Source organism: Arachis hypogaea, chromosome 7 (assembly GCF_003086295.3).
Source record: "Arachis hypogaea cultivar Tifrunner chromosome 7, arahy.Tifrunner.gnm2.J5K5, whole genome shotgun sequence".
Taxonomy (NCBI): domain Eukaryota; kingdom Viridiplantae; phylum Streptophyta; class Magnoliopsida; order Fabales; family Fabaceae; genus Arachis; species Arachis hypogaea.
This window is the reverse complement of record NC_092042.1, coordinates 31,282,934-31,292,106: the sequence shown is the minus strand read 5'-3', so window position 1 is coordinate 31,292,106 and position 9,173 is coordinate 31,282,934. Positions and strand designations below refer to the sequence as shown.

Below are 9,173 nucleotides of genomic sequence, written 5' to 3'. Positions count from 1 at the left end.
TCTTGGTTCATCGGACTCAATACTCAGGAAAGAGATGGATCACCTCTTCAGGCCACACTCATAGAAGTGGTCTTGATGCACCTTGAGATTCTCTTTACTCAGAGGAGGAAGCTTTTGCCTTCCTTTCCTCTTTAGAGGTTTCTCCGGCCTTGGATGCCATAAATGGTTATGGAAAAAAAAAAGCAATGCTTTTACCACACCAACTTAAAAGGATTGCTCGTCCTCGAGCAAAGAAGAAGAAGAGAGTAGAAGAAGAAGAGATGAGAAAGAAGGGAATGGCTTGTGTTCGACCAAAAAGGGGAAGAAGTGGTGTTTAGGTTGTGTGAAAATGAAGGAGTGAAGATGGGTTTATATAGGAGTGGGGGGCTCATGGTTCGGTCATGTATGGGTGGGTTTGGGAGGGAAAGTGGTTTGAATTTGAAGGGTGAGGTAGGTGGGTTTTATGAAGGATAGATGTGAGTGGTGAAGAGAAGGATGGGATTTGATAGGTGAAGGGTTTTTGGGGAAGAGGTGTTGAGGTGATTGGTGAATGGGTGAAGAAGAGAGAGAGTGGTGGGGTAGGTGGGGATCCTGTGGGGTCCACAGATCCTGAGGTGTCAAGGAAAAGTCATCCCTGCACCAAATGGCATGCAAAAATGCGTTTTGAGCCAATTCTGGCATTAAACGCCGGGCTGGTGCCCATTTCTGGCGTATAACGCCAAGTGCTTGCCCTTTTCTGGCGTTTAACGCCAGTCTGGTGCCCCTTTCTGGCGTTAAACGCCCAGAATGGTGCCAGACTGGGCGTTAAATGCCCATCTGCTAGCCTTACTGGCGTTTAAACGCCAGCAGGATCTTCCTCCAGGGTGTGCTGTTTTTCTTTCTGTTTTTCATTCTGTTTTTGCTTTTTCAATTGATTTTTTGACTTCTCATGATCATCAACCTACAAAAAATATAAAATAACAAAGAAAAATATATAAAATATAACATTGGGTTGCCTCCCAACAAGCGCTTCTTTAATGTCAGTAGCTTGACAGAGGGCTCTCATGGAGCCTCAGAGATGCTTAGAGCAATGTTGGAACCTCCCAACACCAAACTTAGAGTTTGAATGTGGGGGTTCAACACCAAACTTAGAAGTTGGTTGTGGCCTCCCAACACCAAACTTAGAGTTTGACTGTGGGGCTCTGTTTGGCTCTGTTTTGAGAGAAGCTCTTCATGCTTCCTCTCCATGGTGACAGAGGGATATCCTTGAGCCTTAAACACAAAGGATTCTTCATTTACTTGAATGATCAATTCTCCTCTATCAACATCAATCACAGCCTTTGCTGTGGCTAGGAAGGGTCTGCCAATGATGATGGATTCATCCATGCACTTCCCAGTCTCTAGGACTATGAAATCAGTAGGGATGTAATGGTCTTCAACTTTTACCAGAACATCCTCTACAAGTCCATAGGCTTGTTTTCTTGAGTTGTCTGCCATCTCTAGTGAGATTTTTGCAGCTTGCACCTCAAAGATCCCTAGCTTCTCCATTACAGAGAGAGGCATGAGGTTTACACTTGACCCTAGGTCACACAAGGCCTTCTTGAAGGTCATGGTGCCTATGGTACAAGGTATTGATAACTTCCCAGGATCTTGTCTCTTTTGAGGTAATTTCTGCCGAGACAAGTCATCTAGTTCTTTGGTGAGCAAAGGGGGTTCATCCTCCCAAGTCTCATTTCCAAATAACTTGTCATTTAGCTTCATGATTGCTCCAAGGTATTTAGCAACTTGCTCTTCAGTGACATACTCTTCCTCTTCAGAAGAAGAATACTCATCAGAGCTCATGAATGGCAGAAGTAAGTCCAATGGAATCTCTATGGTCTCATTTTGAGCCTCAGATTCCCATGGTTCCTCATTGGGGAACTCATTGGAGGCCAGTGGACGTCCATTGGGGTCTTCCTCAGTGGCGTTCACTGCCTCTCCCTCCTCTCCAAATTCGGCCATGTTGATGGCTTTGCACTCTCCTTTTGGATTTTCTTCTGTATTGCTTGGAAGAGTACTAGGAGGGAGTTCAGTAACTTTTTTGCTCAGCTGACCCACTTGTGCCTCCAAATTTCTAATGGAGGACCTTGTTTCAGTCATGAAACTTTGAGTGGTTTTGATTAGATCAGAGACCATGGTTGCTAAGTCAGAGGTGTTCTGCTTAGAACTCTCTGTCTGTTGCTGAGAAGATGATAGAAAAGGCTTGCTATTGCTAAACCTGTTTCTTCCACCATTATTATTGTTGAAACCTTGCTGAGGTCTCTGTTGATCCTTCCATGAGAGATTTGGATGATTTCTCCATGAAGGATTATAGGTGTTTCCATAGGGTTCTCCCAGGTAATTCACCTCTTCCATTGAAGGGTTCTCAGGATCATAAGCTTCTTCTTCAGATGAAGCTTCCTTAGTACTGCCTGGTGCATTTTGCATTCCAGACAGACTTTGAGAAATCATATTGACTTGCTGAGTCAATATTTTGTTCTGAGCCAGTATGGCATTCAGAGTATCAATCTCAAGAACTCCTTTCTTCTGAGTAGTCCCATTATTCACAGGATTCCTTTCAGAAGTGTACATGAATTGGTTATTTGCAACCATTTCAATCAGCTCTTGAGCTTCTGTAGGCGTCTTCTTCAGATGAAGAGATCCTCCAGCAGAGCTATCCAAAGACATCTTGGACAGTTCAGAGAGGCCATCATAGAAAATACCTATGATGCTCCATTCAGAAAGCATGTCAGAGGGACACTTTCTGATTAATTGTTTGTATCTTTCCCAAGCTTCATAGAGGGATTCTCCTTCCTTCTGTCTGAAGGTTTGGACTTCCACTCTAAGCTTACTCAATTTTTTAGGTGGAAAGAACTTTGCCAAGAAGGCATTGACTAGCTTTTCCCAAGAGTTCAAGCTTTCTTTAGGTTGAGAGTCCAAACATGTCCTAGCTCTGTCTCTTATAGCAAAAGGGAATAGCATGAGTCTGTAGACCTCAGGGTCAACCCCATTAGTCTTGACAGTGTCACAGATTTGCAAGAATTCAGCTAAAAACTGATGAGGATCTTCCAATGGAAGTCCATGGAACTTGCAATTCTGTTGCATTAGAGAAACTAATTGAGGCTTAAGCTCAAAGTTGTTTGCTCCAATGGCAGGGATAGAGATGCTTCTCCCATAGAAGTCGGGAGTAGGTGCAGTAAAGTCACCCAGCACCTTCCTTGCATTGTTGGCATTGTTGTTGTTTTTGGCTGCCATGTGTTCTTTTTCCTTGAAGATTTTTGTTAAGTCCTCTACAGAAAGTTGTGCCTTGGCTTCTCTTAGCTTTCGCTTCAAGGTCCTTTCAGGTTCAGGATCAGCCTTAACAAGAATGCTTTTGTCTTTGCTCCTGCTCATATGAAAGAGAAGAGAACAAGGAAATATGGAATCCTCTATGTCACAGTATAGAGATTCCTTAAGGTGTCAGAGGAAAAGAAAAATGGAAGACAGAGGTAGAAAATTCGAACTTATCAAGAAAGATGGAGTTCGAATTGTGTATTAAGGAATAGTGTTAGTCCATAAATAGAAGGATGTGAGAGGAATGGAAGTGATTTTCGAAAATTAAGTAAAAGATTTTGAAAACATTTTGAAGAACACTTATTGATTTTCAAAAATAAAGTGGGAAAGAAATCAAGTGATTTTTGAAAAAGAATTTGAAATTAAAAAGATTTGATTGAAAACTAATTTGAAAAAGATGTGGTTAAGAAGATATGATTTGAAAAACATTTTAAAAAGATTTGATTTGAAAATTAATGACTTGGCTATCAAGAAAAGATATGATTCAAACATTAAACCTTTCTCAACAGAAAAGGCAACATACTTGAAATGTTGAATCAAATCATTAATTGATAGCAAGTATCCTTGAAAATGGAAAGAAATTGATTTTGAAAAAGATTTGATTGAAAATATATGATTTGAAAAAGATTTGATTTTGAAAAGATTTTGAAAACTTAAAAAAAAATTGATTTGAAAACAAAATCTTCCCTCTTGTGCCATCCTGGCGTTAAACGCCCAGAATGGTGCACATTCTGGCGTTTAACGCCCAAAACTCTACCCTTTTGGGCGTTAAACGCCCAGCCAGGTACCCTGGCTGGCGTTTAAACGCCAGTTTGCCTTCCTCACTGGGCATTTTGAACGCCCAGCTTTTTCTGTGTAATTCCTCTATTGTATGTTCTGAATCTTCAATTCTCTGTATTATTGACTTGAAAAGACACAAAAAAATATTTTTGGATTTTTAATAATAAGGACTAATCAAAATGCAACTAAAATCAAATAACAATGCATGCAAGACACCAAACTTAGCAGTTAGTATACTACTGACAGTAACAAAATGAGAATGCATATGAAACACAAAACACTCAAGTCAAGAGAATTTAAAGATTAGAGCAAGAAAATCATCAAGAACAACTTGAAGATTAATGAAGACACATGCATGAATGCAAAAACATGCAATTGACACCAAACTTAACATGAAACACTAGACTCAAACAAGAAACATGCAATATTTTTTTGGTTTTTATGATTTTGTAAATTTTTTTTTGTTTTTTTTCGAAAATTAAGTGAAAAAAAAAGAAAATAAAGATATCAAAATTCTTAATGAGAATTCCAGGAATCAGTGCAATGCTAGTCTAAGACTCCGGTCCAGGAATTAGACATGGCTTCACAGCCAGCCAAGCTTTCAAAGAAAGCTTCGGTCCAAAACACTAGACATGGCCAATGGCCAGCCAAGCCTTAGCAGATCACTGCTCCAACAGCAAGAGTGATAGAAATCAACAAGCTCTTGTGATGATAAGTTGAAACCTCGGTCCAATAGAATTAGACATGGCTTCACAGCCAGCCAGACTTCAACAGATCATCATGAAACACTAGAATTCGTTCTTTAAGAATTCTGAAAAAAATACCTAATCTAAGCAACAAGATGAACCGTCAGTTGTCCATACACGAACAATCCCCGGCAACGGCGCCAAAAACTTGGTGCACGAAATTGTGATCAATACTTTTCACAACTCAAATAATCCCCGGTAATGAATCCAAAAACTTGGTGTTCAATACCATGGCATAAACACAACTTCGCACAACTAACCAGCAAGTGTACTGGGTCGTCCAAGTAATAAACCTTACGCGAGTAAGGGTCGATCCCACAGAGATTGTTGGTATGAAGCAAGCTATGGTCACCTTGTAAATCTTAGTCAGGCAAACTCAAATGGATATGGGTGATATACGAATAAAACATAAAGATAAAGATAGAGATACTTATGTAATTCATTGGTGGGAATTTCAGATAAGCGCATGAAGATGTTGTGTCCCTTCCGTCTCTCTGCTTTCCTACTGTCTTCATCCAATCCTTCTTACTCCTTTCCACGGCAAGCTTATGCAAGGGTTTCACCGTTGTCAGTGGCTACCTCCCATCCTCTCAGTGGAAATGTTCAACGCACCCTGTCACGGCACGGCTATCCATCTGTCGGTTCTCAATCAGGCCGGAATAGAATCCAGTGATTCTTTTGCGTCTGTCACTAACGCCCCGCCTTCAGGAGTTTGAAGCACGTCACAGTCATTCAATCATTGAATCCTACTCAGAATACCACAGACAAGGTTAGACCTTCCAGATTCTCTTGAACGCCGCCATCAGTTCTAGCCTATAACACGAAGACTCTGATCTCACGGAATGGCTGGCTCGGTTGTCAGGCGAGCGCTCGATTGTCAGGTGATCAACCATGCATCGTGTATCAGGAATCCAAGAGATATTCACTCAATCTAAGGTAGAACGGAGGTGGTTGTCAGTCACACGTTCATAGGTGAGAATGATGATGAGTGTCACGGATTATCACATTCATCAAGTTGAAGAACAAGTGATATCTTAGAACAAGAACAAGCGGAATTGAATAGAAGAACAATAGTAATTGCATTAATACTCGAGGTACAGCAGAGCTCCACACCTTAATCTATGGTGTGTAGAAACTCCACCATTGAAAATACATAAGAACAAGGTCTAGGCATGGCCGTGAGGCCAGCCTCCCAGTGATCTAAGAACTAGATGTCCGAAGATTCAAAGATAGATGATATGATACAATAGTAAAAGGTCCTATATATAGATAACTAGTAGCCTAGGGTTTACAGAGATGAGTAAATGACATAAAAATCCACTTCCGGGCCCACATGGTGTGTGCTTGGGCTGAGCATTGAAGCATTTTCGTGTAGAGACTCTCCTTGGAGTTAAACGCCAGCTTTGGTGCCAGTTTGGGCGTTTAACTCCCATCCTTGTGCCAGTTTGGGCGTTTAACGCTGAGAATTCTGAGGGTGACTTTGAACGCCGGTTTGGGCCATCAAATCTTAGACAAAGTATGGACTATCATATATTGCTGGAAAGCCCAGGATGTCTAATTTCCAACGCCGTTAAGAGCGCGCCAATTGGGCTTTTGTAGCTCCAGAAAATCCACTTTGAGTGGAGGGAGGTCAGAATCCAACAGCATCTGCAGTCCTTTTTAGTCTCTGAATCAGATTTTTGCTCAGGTCCCTCAATTTCAGCCAGAAAATACCTGAAATCACAGAAAAACACAAAAACTCATAGTAAAGTCCAGAAAAGTGAATTTTAACTAAAAACTAATAAAAATATACTAAAAACTAACTAGATCATACTAAAAACATACTAAAAACAATGCCAAAAAGCGTACAAATTATCCGCTCATCACTTTTCCTCTAGGCACATTCCTGGCGTTCAGCGCCAGAATGTTGATTGTTTTTGGCGTTCAGTGCCAGTTTCATGCTCTGTTCTGGCATTGAACGCCAGCCAGATGCTCCTTACTGGCGTTGAACGCCAGTCTGTGCTTCCTCTAGGGTGTGATTTTTCTTCTGCTGTTTTTGATTCTATTTTTAATTTTTTATATTTTTTTCGTGACTCCACATGATCATGTACCTAATAAAACACAAAATAATAATAAAATAGAATAAAATAAAAATTAGATAAATAAAATTGGGTTGCCTCCCAACAAGCGCTTCTTTAATGTCAGTAGCTTGACAGTGGCTCTCATGGAACCACAAAGGTGATCAGGTCAATGTTGTATAGTCCCGACACCAAACTTAGAGTTTGGATATGGGGTCTTAACACCAAACTTAGAGTTTGGTTGTGGCCTCCCAACACCAAACTTAGAGTTTGACTGTGGGGGCTCTTCTTGACTCTGAACTGAGAGAAGCTCTTCATGCTTACTCTCTTTTGTCATAGAGGGATGGCCCTGTGCCTTAAACACAAGGTAGTCCCCATTCAATTGAAGGACTAATTCACCTCTGTCGACATCTATCACAGCTTCTGCTGTGGCTAGGAAAGGTCTTCCAAGGATGATGCAATCATCCTCTTCCTTCCTAGTGTCTAAGATTATGAAATCAGCAGGGATGTAAAGGCCTTCAACCTTTACTAACATGTCCTCCACTATTCCATAAGCTTGTCTCAATGACTTGTCTGCCAATTGTAATGAGAACAAGGCAGGTTGTACCTCAATGATCCCCAGCTTCTCCATTACAGAGAGTGGCATAAGATTTATCCCTGACCCTAGATCACATAGAGCTTTTACAAAGGTCATGGTGCCTATGGTACAAGGTATCAAAAACTTGCCAGGATCTTGTTTCTTTTGAGGTAAAATTTGCTGAATCCAGGTATCTAGTTCATTAATGAGCAAGGGAGGTTCACTTTCCCAAGTCTCATTACCAAACAGCTTGGCATTCAGCTTCATGATAGCCCCTAAATATTAAGCAACTTGCTCTCCAGTCACATCTTCATCCTCTTCAGAGGAAGAATAGTCTTCAGAGCTCATGAATGGCAGAAGGAGATTTAATGGAATCTCTATGGTCTCTATATGAGTCTCAGATTCCTTTGGATCCTTAATAGGAAACTCCTTCTTGCTTGAGGGACGTCCCAGGAGGTCTTCCTCACTAGGATTTTCGTCCTCCTCCTCCCTTGTGCATTCGGCCATATTGATTAAATCAATGGCCTTGCATTCTCCTTTTGGATTCTCTTCTGTATTGCTTGGGAGAATACTGGGAGGAGTTTCAATGACCTTCTTACTTAGCTGGCCCACTTGTGCCTCCAGATTTCTGATGGAGGATCTTGTTTCACTCATGAAACTGAAAGTGGCCTTTGACAGATCAGAGATTAAGTTGGCTAAATTAGAAGTGTTTTGTTCAGAATTCTCTGTCTGTTGCTAAGAAGATGATGGAAAAGGCTTGCTATTGCCCAGCCTATTGCATCCACCATTGTTAAAGCCTTGTTGAGGCTTTTGTTGATCCTTCCATGAGAAATTTTGATGATTTCTCCATGATGAGTTATAGGTGTTTCCATAAGGTTCACCCATGTAATTAACCTCTGCCATGGCAGGGTTCTCAGGATCATAAGCTTCTTCAGAAGCTGTCTCTTTAGTACTGTTGAATGCATTTTGCCATCCATTCAGACTTTGAGAGATCATGTTGACCTGTTGAGTCAACATTTTGTTCTGAGCCAATATGGCATTCAGAGCATCAATTTCAAGAACTCCTTTTCTTCTGAGGTATCCCATTATTCACGGAATTCCTCTCAGAAGTGTACATGAATTGGTTGTTTGCAACCCTGTCAATGAGTTCTTGAGCCTCTTTAGGCGTTTTCTTTAGGTGAATAGATCCACCTGCAGAATAGTCCAATGACATTTTCGAAAATTCAGATAGACCATAATAGAATATATCTAATATGTTCCATTCTGAAAACATGGCAGATGGACATCTTTTGGTCAGATGCTTGTATCTTTCCCAAGCTTCATAGAGGGATTCACCATCTTTTTGTTTGAAGGTTTGAACATCCACTCTTAGCTTGCTCAGCTTTTGAGGAGGAAAGAATTTATCCAAGAAGGCTGTGACCAGCTTATCCCAGGAGTCCAGGCTATCCTTAGGTTGTGAATCCAACCATATTCTAGCTCTGTCTCTTACAGCAAAAGGGAAAAGCATGAGTCTGTAGACTTCAGGATCAACTCCATTCATCTTTACAGTCTCACAGATCTGCAAGAATTCAGTTAAAAACTAATAAGGATCTTCAGATGGAAGTCCATAAAACTTGCAGTTTTGTTGCATTAAGGCAACTAGCTGAGGTTTCAGCTCAAAGTTATTGGCTCCAATGGCAGGAATGGAGATGCTTCTTCCATCAA

The 9,173-nt window shown here is 40.9% G+C and overlaps 1 non-coding gene across 1 annotated transcript; it reads left to right on the top strand.

Annotated features, from left to right (window-relative positions):
- Window positions 1-8,736: 8,736 nt before the first annotated feature.
- Window positions 8,737-8,844, top strand: LOC112704192 (small nucleolar RNA R71). Its single transcript, XR_003154828.1, has one exon. It is a non-coding gene; the product is annotated as a small nucleolar RNA R71 (small nucleolar RNA).
- Window positions 8,845-9,173: the final 329 nt, after the last annotated feature.